This window comes from Thunnus maccoyii, chromosome 8 (assembly GCF_910596095.1).
Source record: "Thunnus maccoyii chromosome 8, fThuMac1.1, whole genome shotgun sequence".
Classification (NCBI taxonomy): Eukaryota; Metazoa; Chordata; class Actinopteri; order Scombriformes; family Scombridae; genus Thunnus; species Thunnus maccoyii.
In genome coordinates, this window is record NC_056540.1 from 248,761 (window position 1) to 263,282 (window position 14,522).

Here is a 14,522-nt window from a genome sequence, read left to right on the forward strand (position 1 = left end):
CGGGCCCTAAAAATAGGTTCCTGGCACTTTCTTGCTCAGGCCCTAATTAAAATAAATAATATCAAAGTTTGTGCACTCTACAAAAACTTCTGTTGAAGTTCTGATTGTCTACATCAACCAAGAGATAAACTGATCACTTTAAAATCGACAAATGGTCCATTTCATTTGTTTATAATAGAGTCCTCTCCTCCATGAGCACTGCAGTTAAAAAAGACTGGTTGGGTGAAAACAAGCAAAGTAGAACTGCTACCATGTTTCATTAAAATGAAATGGGGCCCTTTTTTGTGGCACAGACTGCATGTTGGAACACCACATGCCTTTCTCTTGGGTTCAAAGAAAAATTCCAGGTCTTTCTGGTAGTCCATTTCAGCCATGGTAGTCCATTTACTTTGACTCGCATACAGTTTGTCAGGTGAAAACATAATAATCACAGCATGGTTTACCCTGTTCATAATAGAGAAGTCCCTTTCATAGTTCACACTTGACACTGGAACTGTAAATGCGATGGCAGAGAGCTGGGCCAGATTTGAATAGAGAAGCTCCTTCATCTCCACCAACTGTGGCTTCTAGTAGGATGAAGCAAATATTGTCAAGAGCAAGATTTTTCATTAAAAGTGCAAGATTTTTCATCAAACAATTAATTTTCAAGAATTTCATCTAACATTTGCTTCTGCTACTCACCTTGAAAATACCCTGGGCAACATACACCTTGAAACTGGCCCATTCCTTGAGCAATGCCCCCTCATCCACAGAAAGGAATTTTCTGGCCAGTAGTTTTAAATTTTCAATGCAGTTATCTTCCTCCCTCTCTGGAGCTCATGGGCCGATTACAATGAATGCAGCTAGAATGTTCATCTCCAGGAATCTCCTCTCCAGGTACTCAATCAGATGGTCTAAAAAGGTTTAAAAAGTATTAGAAATGATAATAATAATACAGGTTATTTGGATGGCAATTTTACCATATTCAAGGCGCTTAACAGTACAAAATAATCACAACATTAAAAGGAGGTAATATCTCACATCTATGGAATCAAATAGGTGTCATTAATATTTTGAGCTTGTGAAATGGTTTGTGAATGTGTAATAAAGTTTTGCAAATGTAGAAATATTTTGTGCATGTGTGAAAACGTTTTGTGCACACAGATATAATGTGCACATGTGTAAAAATGTTTTGTAGCTGTAGAATATTTTGTGTATGTTTAAATTTGTGCAGAAGTATTTTTAATAGTGAGGTTTCACAAAGTCTGAGAAACTGGCACACAAATTTCCTAACTGTTTATGCAACACTGAAGTTACAAGCTACAAACTACAAGTTACAAGCACAAATTTTGACCCTGTTTTTACAGCTGAATCCAACGGATGGTTCCGTTGCATTCATCCACCGGGAGGTCTTGAAAGATAGGCGACAGTACGGGCTGTCCCACGACCCAGGTGGGTTTAATTGTACTTGGGGATGCCATAGATATTTATGCTAAACGTTTAATGTGTTGTGTATTTAGCTTGCAGTTAGTTCACTGTTATTGTAAGGCAACACAGTTGTCCAAATCCATATTTTCAAGTTCAGGAAGGCTGCTTTATGTACCCAGAATAGAACAGTATTGTAGCGTTAGGATGTTACCAAATGTCCATTAGCGTTACCAAAGTAGCAGCATCAATGCTGGCAATTACACACAGATTGGTAGACACAAAATCTAAACCACTTTTTTGTATTTATAGTTTTATGGATTTATGACAGTCTAGCTCTTGTGGGATTACAGAGGCTCCTTTGTAAATTTGAAGATAGTATCAGATTCATATTGACTTGCTTACTCAGATAAAGTTAGTGTTAGCTATTAGCTTAGGTAAGGTTGATGGTAACAGTAAGCCAGTAAATTAGCAGGAAGTTGATTATATTTTCTGTGCTGCGATTGGTTTGCCTTTTAATTTTATTCTGTTTCTTGGCACATGTAGAGCTAATGGTGAATTCATCCCTGTGGGTGCTTCTACGAGATGATGGTCTTGTGGAAGTGTGAGCAGTGGACAGGAGCATAGCAGGGGATGTGGAAAACAGTGCAGAGGCTGTTGATGATTCTGGCATTGAGGATCCTGCTCAGAGTGTTGGTCAGAAATGGAGGGAAATACAGACAGCTGTGGAGAGTAAGGCCGTATTCAGACCAAATCAGGCGGGGCGGTGAAAACGTCAGTTGTCCCATTCATTTGAATGGAGGTAGTGCATTTCGTCTGCGGCTGTTTTGGCTGCTGCGACGCCGCACCGGACTGCAGCTGGAAAGTTGAGCCAGAGTCAACTTTTGGAGAAACGCAATCTGACGTCACTGTGGCTGAAGGCTGCAGTGGCCAACCACAGCCGGAGATCAGAACGGTCAGAGTTGTAAACTCTACCATGAGGGAGTACAAAGACATTACTAGAAGGAGGGGAGGACATTTCTCTTCATTTGATAATGTTAAAAGTAAAGTAAACTGTGCTGTTGGCTACCCGACTCATTATAAAAAGAGATGAGAGAAAAAGAGAGAGAGAGAGCTGAGAGCAGGTGAGAGAGAGAGAGAGAGAGAGAGAGCGCAGCTGTGGTCGAGCGAGCTAAAGAGTGAATGAAGAGAGGGCTGGTAGCAAGAAAGCCGGTGAATCAGATCAGTAAAACGTTATTTTCTAAATGTTTCACAGTGGTTACTTTCTAGAGCACAAATAAACACGCCCACAACCCCACACACCTCCGCTCGACCCTGCGGCTGAACGCTGCACCACCTGACTTGGTCTGAATAAAGCCTAAATGGTACAGCCAATGATTAGAGACAATTCCAATGTTGCTGCATATGGAGGCACACATGTTGGAGGAGGGAGTGTTGCATGGAAGATCAGGAATGACCCCCAGGTAACAGCTGATCTGCCAGACACAGTGGAGGATAACAGACAGTATTTGCATGGCAGTGTGGAACTCTTGGTCTCAGGTCACACACTTATCATCCCAAATTGCTGTTTTTGGAGAATGATATCCAGAAAGCCCAATTTCATGTATATGAGGATGTAGCTTCCATTTCAGTTTTTCAATTTTAAGTAGTTTGAGGTGCTTTATACTGTTAATAGCGTACTCATGTACATGTTACATAAGAAACTTATGTACTTATGTACATGTATATGTTTTATTTTCTATGTAATATTTCTTGTGTTATTGGGTTTTTTTCAATAAAGTGACTACAGTTAATTGTTTCTGAACAAATATATGTTTGTTACACCTTTGTACCATTAACTATTTTTACTAGACCCTCACCTTCATTTAGAGTAATAGCAATTAACAGTTAATCATGACATGCAGTCTTTAAGAAGCTAAACAAAAGGAATTATGACTTTTTAGAGTTGTAAGAATTTATTTGGCTCAAAAATAAATAAATACACAAGGTTGGATTGCAAGTCACAAATATAAATGAACACCTATATAGAGGGTAATTTAAGATGGCAAATATGTAGTTTGTGGTGTGGTGACTGGATATGTCACAGGTGGTCTTCATCTGATGTAGGGGCAAACCTCTGGAAAAAATACATTTTAAAAAATCTCAAACAATCAACATAGTTAAGCCTTACATGCCAAGAGAAAAAAAAAGTTTCTGTTTGGAAACATTAGTAATTTACAGATGTGGCCTGTATTGTTTTGAAATACTTTGTTACTTTTCTTTTTTCAGAAAGCAGCGCTGATAGTTTGACCAGAACTGACACTCATGCCAAATAGATTAACTGGATAAACAATATTCATATTTTTTATGTATGACTTAAGCATAATAACCACCTATTGGTACATTTTTATGCAATGTCATGCCTCCTTCTGTCTACAATGGCTGAGTGGTTGAGGCTGGTGCAGCAGACTGCAAACCAGGCCAATGTGGATCATCTTACGTGGCTCAAAGTTGTGGCATCCTAGGCCTTGATAACACTCATTTTATTACCATGGCACTCTGAACTTTTGGGATGGAGCTTTTGTCTTTGGCCTCCTTCAATATCTGGAATACTGAGTGACAACTCATGTCTGCTAGCGAAAGGGTGTTATTTTGGGTCACACAAAGGTGCAGATATGTCTGCTAATACAGTGCTGCTTCTCACGGATGTATTTAGCAACTAATCACAAAATGATTTTACTTATTGGCACAAGGGAAGACTGGATATTACTCTTATCATAAAGATCTTAGAAATAAAGCTTCAATATCATCAATGGCAGCGCAACACATTATTGTCATACAATAACGTCAACTGCTGATCCATCTGAGGATACAAGCTTGCTCAGGGCAATTTTTCTCAGAAGCATTTTTAATGATTAGCCATGCAACACTTACATTATGTAATCAAACATGTTAAAAGAGTAACAGTATGTAATACGACCGAGTGATTGGTGTGCCTTCAGCTTAAAATGTTTCTTGCCAATGTTGATGCTGCTACTTTGGTAATGCTAGCAACCATTTGCTAACATCCTGAAGTTACATTACTATTCTATTCTGGGTGCATAAAGAGACCTTCCTGAACTTCAAAATATGCATTTGAACAACTGTGTTGCCTTACAATAACAGCAAACTCATTGTAAGCTAAATACACAGCACATTAAATGTTTACCATTATTATCTACAGCACCCTCAAGTACAAATGAACCCATATGGGTCACAGGACAGCCCGCACCGTTGTCTATCTTTCTAGACCTCCAGGGTGATGAACGCAACGAAGCCATCTACCCTCTGATTGGACAGATTGAATCTACGTTTGACCAATTGGATTTAGTTGTAAAAACAGGTTCACAATCTGTACTAGTAACATGCAGTTTGTACCTTGTAGCTTCAGTGTCACATACACAGGTTGGAGGTTTGTGTGTCCGTCTCTCATGTAACTTCACTGTCACACACAAAGGTAGGACATGACTGTTGTGTTAAATTACACATACACAAAATATTTTTACAGCTAAAAACATTATATCTGTGCTCAAAACTTTTTCACACCTTCACAAAATGTTTCTACAGCTACAAAACATTTTTATACATGTGCAAATTATATCTGTGTGCACAAAACTTTTTCACGCATGCACAAAATATTTCTACAGCTGCAAAACTTTAATACACATTCATAAACCATTTCACAAGCTCAAAATATTATTTGATTCCATGATTTTCTGAGGTCCTATTTGTCAAGTTTGTAACTTGAAACAAAAAGAGCATTTCATTACCTGAGTGCGAAAACGGGTCCAAAAAGGGTCTTGGTCATTATCTCCATCCCCCTTGTTACATCTTCTTTCCTTCTCCTGTATTTTTAGACTTTTCACCTGATCTCCCAGCTTGCTGAGGAATGACCCTGGTGGCTGCTCATCCCTTGCCTCCTTGATTTGTCAAATGGTCTCAATTGTGACAGGAATCTAAAACATTAACATATTAAAGGAACAGGGTAATTTTCCATAGACAAATTGGTGTAAAGGTCTTCCTTAATAGCCAAAAAATGAATGACTTCCTTTTGGAATAGCTTTGAAAGCTGCGTCAGGTGGGGGAGGACGTTTGCCTGGAGATAGATGGCAGCTGCAAACTGGGATATGTATCAAAATAGTCCAAAACTATGTAATATTATATCATTCGATAGGGTGTACTTTGTATGTGTAACCATAGTTTGTAAACTTGTAGGTTAAGTAGCACTAAGTATTTTTTCCACACAGCTTGTGAAAGTGAGCTTGCAAGCCTCTGTCCGAATGCACAGACTTGCAAAAACTTAAAGCTGGAGTGCAGGACTTTTGACTCTCCATTCCGCCAGTGAGAGAGTAATTACAAAAACACTGTCGACACGTACTTATGTCATAGGCTCCACCATAACCTACTCTGTTACTGTTGTGGTTGTCAAACAGTGGATAAATTGTTTTGAGCGTCACACGACCCCTGTGAAATGACATGTTTCACTATCAGAATTTGATCCATTCGGTTCGGTAACATTTGGAATGTCTAGAAGAGCTGCACGATTAAATTATTTATCTCCATGCAAGTTAGCAGAGAGCTAACCTGAAGTTAGCATGCTCAGCCGGCGGAAGTCTCAAGTGTGCATGCTCTGCCCATAATTCAATTCAATTTAATTTTATTTATATAGTGCCAAATCACAACAAAACAGAGGAGCAGAACAACAACAGAAACAACAACAATAGATACATGACTAGCAACAACAAACAGCAGCAACGGCTGGAGAAGGGCATCCCCACGGCTAAGGGCCACACCCTGGTCCCTTGGGTTTCATGCGGATGAGAAAGCACAAGAACTCCGGGGAAGAAGCCAAGTTAGTAACATGCAGTAATGGTATATCAATACATACAGGTTGAGGAGGAGGAGAGAGGAGCTAAGTGCATCACGGGAAATCCCCTGGCAGTCTAGGCCTATAGCAGCATAACTAAGGGCTGGTCCAAGGCGAGCTTGGTCTGCCCTAACTATAAGCTTTATCAAAAAGGAAAGTTTTAAGCCTACTCTTAAACATAGCGAGGGTGTCTGCACCCTGGACCGATTCTGGAAGATGGTTACACAGGAGAAGAGCCTGGTAGCTGAAGGCTCTGCCTCCCATTCTAAGTTTGGAGACTGTGGGAACCACAAGTAAGCCTGCATTCTACAGTGTTCTAGTGGGGTAATAGGGTACTATGAGCTCTTTAAGATATGATGGTGCCTGACCATTAAGAGCTTTGTAGGTGAGGAGAAGGATTTTAAATTCAATTCTGGATTTTACTGGAAGCCAGTGCAGCAAAGCTAAGATGGGAGAAATATGATCTCTTTTTCTGGTTTTTGTGAGTACACGTGCAGCTGCATTCTGGACCAGCTAGAGAGTCTTGTTAGGGCAGCCTGATAATAATGAATTGCAAAAATCCAGCCTCAAAGTAACAAATGCATGGACTATTTTTTCTGCATCTTTTTGAGAAAGGATGTGCCTGATTTTTGCAATATTATGCAAGTGAAAAAAGGCAGTCATTGAAATTTGTTTTATGTGGGATTTAAAGGCCATATCCTGATCAAGATTCCTTTCAGTGGTGTTGGAGGCCAGGGTAATGCCATCTAGAGAAGCTATATCATTAGATAATTTGTTTCTAAGGTGTTTAGGGCCAAGCACAATAACTTCAATTTTGTCTGAGTTTAGTAGCAGAAAATTGCAGGTCATCCAGGTCTTTATGTCCTTAAGGCATGCTTGGAGTTTAGTTACGGATAGGTTTCATCTTCATTGATTAATATATTTGGGTATCATCTGTGTAGCAATCAAGATTTATGAAGTGTTTCCGAATAATATTACCTAAAGGAAGCATATACAAGGTGAATAGTATTGGTCCAAGTACAGAACTTTGTGGAACTCTGTGTCTAACTTTTGCCTAGCAACTGCTAGTCAGTTATTTGACTATGTGACAGCCATAGAGCATGTGCAGCATGCATTCATCTGGCCAGCACGGAAATGTCCAACATGACACCAGTTTAACAACTCTGGTATTCTGTGAAATTAGGGCTGCTCGATTAATCGAATTTTATTTTCAATTACGATTTTGGCTTCCAGCGATTATGAAAACAAGATAATCGAGATAAGTCGATTATTTTGTCACAGTCCGTTTCATAATGATGCTCTGGTTTTGTCTTGTGGAATAAATTCAGCACATCAAGTGTCGGAGCAGCCGTACAGCGCATGGAGAGACAGACAGACAGAGTGGAGTCTTCCTCACAGTGCATATGTGTCTGAATTAAACAGTCAAATGTTAAGTGGTGGACTGAGACATCTACAGGCTACTTTGTTTTAGTTTCAGTCAGACTTTGGATTCGATTATTTTAGATACAAGGATGTTTTCCTCCGTGTAATGATCTCTCCTTTCATCCAGTCACTCAGAGCTGCGCTTCCTCTGTCTGCAATAGGCTTTACGTTAGCTGGCATATGCCGTTTTTTTTGCCGGGATCATGTGTAGTTGTCTGGCAGATGAAAATATCAACGGCCAAATGGTCTGGTGGGAAATATGCCAATTGCTAAATTCAGGAACAGTGAAGTGGCGCACACTTCAGGAACAGTTCTGTGCTTTGGCTCGACAGCAGTTAACACGACTCTGAAAAGTCTTACCATTTTTTCTCAGGTAACGTTACATCCAACACTGGCACAGTGAAACATATGGATCAGCCCGGAGCTCCGCGGTTAAAGGTCCAGTGTGTAATATGTGTGGTATTTAGCAGCCTCTAACGGTGAGGTTCTAGATTGAAGCACTCCGCTGCTCACCCCTCCCCTCCCTAAGACTTTGGAGAGATTCCAGAAGCTACGGTGGCCCTCAAGGACAAGAAGCTATTTGCTGAAGATCATCCACCACAACTTCGAGCATTTCTAACAAGTCAAGCGATAAGGTGAAGATGTATTTAATTATTTAGTCTATAATACTATAGGTTATAGCTCACAAGTAAGATAGCAATTATGATTCTTTTACTGTTTTGGTAATACAAGCTAACATTAGCAACGTCATGCTAAACAAAACTTACGTTATTTTATTCTAACGTTATTATTGATAGCGAGATAGCGTTGGCAGGATGACGTTACATATTTTATTATCCGTTTGCAGAGTCAAGTACCGGAGGTTAGAGGGAGAGGAAGAGGATGAGAAAGAGGACGAGTTAGCGGTTCTGCTGCAGGCAGGGCCAGGAGAGGGAGGAGAGCAAACACTGGCATTGCAGAAGCAGGGGAAGGACCAAAGCGACTGAGGTTTGTGACATTATTTATACAATTATTTTATCATATTCCTACCCATTCTGCACGATATTAAAAATGCCAATACAATACAAAGTGGTATTTACATAGCAGCTCTGTGCTTTACATTACTGTAGTCTGTATAGTTTGATGTGTTATCAATGTAATGTGAGACAGTAGCCCATTCAAGGTGGGAATACTGTGCCTGTAATCCGCCTCGCTGTTCTGATTAGCCCGTATTCAGACCAAATCAGGCGGCGCAGCGCACAGCTGCAGGGTTGAAGAGGTGTGTGGGTGTGTTTGTGCTTTAGAAGCTAACCGCTGTGAAACAATCAGAAAATAACGTTTATCGATCAGATTCACCGGCTTCCTCACCAACGTTACTAGCACTCCCTCTCGTCTTTCACCTTCTAGCTCACTCGACCACAGCTGCTCTCTCTCTCTTTCTCTTGTCTTTTTAAAATGAGTCGGAAAGCCGACAGAAAAGTCTAACTTTACTTTTAATGTGATGAATGATTATATAAATACTATATAGGAACAGTATAGAGCAGCAATATTTTTACTTTTTTTAAAAATCATGTTATTGTTGTAGACATGTTTGGGAACACTGGACAGCCTACAATCCATATTCTGCACTACCATTACCATATTTCCAACATATCATGAAACTTATAACCTATAAAGCCTTACCTGTGTTTTTCCTGTGTTTTATTTTTTCAGAAACTTCTTGAAGAGATGACCTTGGAGGAGCACAGGCACCAGTGAACTGCTTCAGAGGCAGCCAGGGTTCATTTTTGATGCCTTGATGATGCATCAGTGCAGGCATGGTGTCCCGTTTGCAAGAGTGCCAGGGGTACCATGGTGTACTTGTAGTAACTGTACAGACATGCCTACGGACTGGGAGAGGAAATGCTGTGGCCAGTACTTTGCAGATTGTGTAATAATAATACCGCACTTCTCGTAATACTGTCTTGAAAATGCTTTTTATGCATTCACAGGCGGTACTGGGAGGACATTATGGTATTAGGCCAAACCAGGAAGCCTGGGGATGACAACCGGGATTACCGTTATGCTGCTTATAGACATTTCATCTATTGACAGCATGGCTCTTTAGGTAAGGGAAACCAACTTGTCGTCCCCAGTTGCTGTGTTTGGAGGATCAGAGACAAGTTCCCTGGTCCTCCAAAGACATCACACTGGTTTCACACCTTGCCTCTGAGTTTCCCTCCAGGTCCTCTGGAGCGTCCACACAGTATCTCAGGTACTCACACACCTGCCTGTTCATCATCAAGGCATCAAATCATCTCATATTTATTTGTTACATTTCTGATATTTTATTTATTTTATACTTGTTTTATACATTTTCTATACTTATATATTTTCTGGATAATTATTAAACTTTTTGTTTATACATTTAATTTGTTCAACTTAAATGTGCAAGTTTACCAAATAAAAGATATTCATCAGATGTGCTGTGATAATTGCAATGATAAACATATTAATATATACTTATACAATGACAGTATTTTCCTGCAGTCAGTATATTGTCATTACCACTTCCACCATTAATTTATATATTGTCATTATTTACATCTATAAAGCAACATAAAACAGTAGTGAAGTTGGAATACCACTGATCCTCAGAACAGGGCACTGTAGTACATGTTATGGATAAATTTTCATTGCCACTTCAGGTTATGTTAACTGTAATTCACTAGTTTGAACCACAAAATAAAAATATATATATAAAAAAAACATTAAGAATAATGACATTTGTAATAAAAATATATTTTATTTAACAGAAACATTTTTGGACATCCTTTTCCATCTGGATAATAAAAGGATAACATAAACATGCAGCTTTTACTGTTCAAACAAACATTTTGACAACTGTGTTCTTCACAGTTGATTCTGATAAAGACAGAATAATCTATCAAATCATTAGTCTGTTTCAACACTAAAAGCAGTGTTATTAAACTTATCTGATCCCCTTCCAGCAGTCAAATTGCTGCACATATAATAGCTGACAAGGGTCAGACCAATACCACACCAAAGGTATTCAATTTACTGCTCTGGATGAAGATGCTCTCATGGCAGGAACAACACTCATGATTCTCTGGCACTGCTGTTGCTCATCTGCTCCAGGAGCTGTGTGTCGAGCAGCAGCTGCATGGAAAACTGCTTCTGTGGAAGACAGTACCATTACACATAGAGATAATTTACTATTTCATACATTATATACAGTTGTACATGTGAAAATAGTACTATTTAACCAAGAGTAGGACTTACAGGGTAAGTTAATATGCTTCATAGGCAAACAAATGTGGATCACTTACCTAGACCTCTCCTGACTTGGTCTGCAATACTTCTGATATGGCGGATGTGAATGTCACAGACATGGTGAATAATGCCAACCCATAGTGCCTGAGAAAAATAAAACAGCACAAATTAATGAACTCACAATTATAAATCATCAACTGTTCAACCTTATTCCATGCAGATTTTCATCCCAACAACAGACTAGATCAGATTATTTAATTGATTAACACACTTTCAGTCAGAGACAAGTAGTTATTCAGTGAAATCAACTTTTGTTGTCTTTGGTTGTAATGAAAACCAACGTACTCCCAGCCATCAATGGAACATGGTGAAATAACCCTGACCTATTACACAGTCACTTTAGGATGAAGATAAAGGCAATATCATGCATTGATGCTACAGGACCTCTCTCATAGCTGGAGAAACAACAGCAACACCAAGAAAATAAGTGCTTTATGACACAGTCACAAACCCTTGTAATACATTATGTTACGTCCTAAGATGCTGGGAGCCTTGGCTGGCCTGGATAAACACACAAAAGTAAATAACAGAAAAATTCTACTTCTGACTGATAAATGTAAAATTAAAACTCTGGTAGCAATTACATGTTTTTCAACTTTGAAATGGGGAAAACGTTACTTGTGTTGGACTATAAGCTAACTTTGCCCCCCAATGTGTATATGTGCTCTTATCTTAGTTATCAATCAATGTGTTGTCTTACTGCCACAGAAAATGAATAAATCGTTGGGTTATTAGCACAACGTCGCCTCCCTGTTGTCTCTTATCAGACCACCAGCTCCGTGAGAGGCACAAACTGAGGCTAAAGTGCTAATATTTAATGTGACGTGGCAGCTTTTCTTTTCAGGGAAACTAATATACTGCTAATAAACATTGTACATCATCTAGGTTTTGAACCATTACCAGCGGGGCAAAATAAATATACATTACACTCTTACCTGTCCAGCAGTAAACAGGAAACTTCGGCATCAGTCTGCAAACATTTCTCTCATCAAGGATTTCTATCTGAGTTTATCCTCGTTTTATGCCGTTGCTTGTCCTGATTTCGTTTAGCTTCTTCGTGTTTTCATTTCTTTGATGACAATTCACGCTCCTGTGATTTTCTAAATAAGTGTGATCCTCCATTTATCAGATTTTGGTTTCAAAAACTTCTCACAATACAAAATGTTTGGTCCGTTCTTCTTCTTTGTTTTGGAACCGATGCATTTCCGGTAGTCGCCCACTGAATCTAAAATGCGTAAGGCCCTCACTGGAGCCAGTGTTAGGTTTGTCTGTTCTGCGCTACTGTAGAAACATGTCGATGCAACATGGCGGCCACCGTGGAGGGGGACCCACTCCCATGTAGATATAAAGGGCTTATTTCTAAGGTAACAAAAACACAACAATTATTATTTTCAGCTGATTAGACACTAATTAAGATATACTATAAATAATCTATTAAATTTTTACCAAGTCTGTTCTTTTAGATGTTACTAAATACTACACACTGGACCTTTAAATAACATGTAATTGATCAGTAGGAGGTTTAACTTTTCCCTGGTCCCGGTGAGAGGCGGGCTCAGGGAGACTGCGGCAGGTGGAGGTGTTGGCGGAGCTGCAGCTGCAGACTGCCCGCATGGCAGCATTAAATTAAGAACAGCAAGCCTATTTATTTTATTTGATTATTGTAGCTTATATACTGAGTTCACAAAGTTTGTGAAAAGTTCATTCTGCTGACTAAAATACATTTGTTGGATCATAGTGTTTGTGGTTTTGTCCTTTTTTGCTGTTTAAATGTAGGCTATTATATGGCTATTTATACATATGTCCGATAGTAGTTCTATATGGCCAGAATTCTGGAATATTAACGGACATATCAGCTGTCAAAAAAAATCTAGTATCTAACCCTGGTCTGCAGTCTGTTATTGTTAAAGGAAATCCACTGTTAAAAAGACAAGTTCTTTTTAAATGTTCAAGAAATGCACAATGTTTACAGTCAAAAGTGAAATGCTTAATCAGCATTGGGTGACTCGTTTGGCAAAGGCTTGAATATAATGGATGCTCATTTATATGCAGAAGTTCAGCACTCGATGTTGAAATGCACAAGCTTGCAAAACTATGCTTACAGATACAAACTTAAATGCACAAGTTTGCAAGCCTAAGGTTACAGATACAAAGAGCACTTTTTTAAATTATATAATATACCACACAAAAGCTTACTGCATTATGTCTTATATAGCCATCCACTATATTTCAGGTTGAGCATCCATTTGGGATTCCACCCACCATTATTTCTGCTTTAACTAACTTTAACGTTATTGCTACTCGGCTGTTCTTGTAAAGGCATTACCAACGACAGGGTGCTCGCTGGCTGAGCTTCGTCGACCCAAGGCTGGGCTAATGGCGAATGGTAACAGTCTCTTCCTCATTGCCATCACCTCCATTATTTGGCTGTCTGAAAAAATGTCTAAGTTTTTTTGGCTTTTACCTTTTCTCCTTGACATTTCACAAAGTCTGTATTACTGGTTGTTTGGCTAGCTCACCAATGCACAATGAGGGTAAAAACACTGATCTCAGACCTGCTGTCTTCCTATAACAAATGGCCTTATGTTCAGTGTTTGGGGCTCTCTCCTACCTTGGTAAATCAAACCATGTGCATGTCATGATGCAGTCATCATTTGAAAACTTAATTTGCTACAAATGCATAACAAACCTGTATATAGACTGTGTCAGTCAACCATCATTAAACGTCTCAGTGTATTCCATTTGCTCAGACAGTTGAAGTATGATATTTTACAGCAGGTGCCAGCCAGTCATCAGTGAGCACTTCCAGTAGGCTGTTGTTCCAGTAGTGGCTGAAGAAGTTCTTATTGACTTCCCCTCATCATAATCCCCCAGGGAACCTCTGTCACCATTTAAAGTCATGTTCCAATACTCTTCTAGGCCTTTTTGGAGATTGACCTTTCAAGGGCTGCACACTCAAGGGCTATAATTCATAGTGATTATTCATCCCATCCTCTGCACAATGCACAATGGAGTAAAATTAAACTTTAGGTAAACAGATACTTTCAAATGTGTAAGGACTTGTTAATAAAAGTAAACAATATGCAAAACTGAATTCCTCAATTAAGTCACAATTGGTTATTCTCAATTATCAGTCCTGCTCAAGGGCTACTGTGTTTGATTTTGGAGTTTTGTTACTTGAAGTACAGTAATAATGAAAAAAAGATTTGTTGTATAAAAATGATATTATATTAGAAGAGCCATTTCTATCAGCAAGTATTTGACATACAATTGCTACATTTAAAGTGTTCCTGTTGCTTATAAATTCATAGTTTAATTCCATATTTCTGCTCACTCTATAGTGATTGATTGCTCCACTGTGACTGAGTAGAAATAACACCATAGGTTGTAATGTGTTTGTTGTCAAACAGTTATGAACCATCACTGATAGCTAGAATATTCCAAATAATGTTAATCAACTCTGATTTGTGCAATAAACATTTATTGAGGGAAGAGACCT

The 14,522-nt window shown here is 39.0% G+C and overlaps 1 protein-coding gene and 3 long non-coding RNA genes across 8 annotated transcripts in view; 3 read left to right on the plus strand and 1 right to left on the minus strand.

The window, feature by feature from the left end:
* LOC121902038 (storkhead-box protein 2-like) overlaps positions 1–14,522 on the plus strand; it is a 134,126-nt gene that overhangs the window by 13,323 nt on the left and 106,281 nt on the right. The window lies entirely within an intron of this gene.
* On the minus strand, positions 808–8,154 carry LOC121902040. The gene is made up of 3 exons (XR_006097441.1): positions 8,072–8,154; positions 5,193–5,378; positions 808–893 (listed from the first exon to the last, which is right to left on the minus strand). It is a non-coding gene; the product is annotated as an uncharacterized LOC121902040 (long non-coding RNA).
* LOC121902042 lies at positions 822–2,546 on the plus strand. Its single transcript, XR_006097443.1, has 3 exons — positions 822–876; positions 1,347–1,431; positions 1,951–2,546. It is a non-coding gene; the product is annotated as an uncharacterized LOC121902042 (long non-coding RNA).
* Positions 7,134–10,013, plus strand: LOC121902041. The gene is made up of 3 exons (XR_006097442.1): positions 7,134–8,346; positions 8,559–8,698; positions 9,404–10,013. It is a non-coding gene; the product is annotated as an uncharacterized LOC121902041 (long non-coding RNA).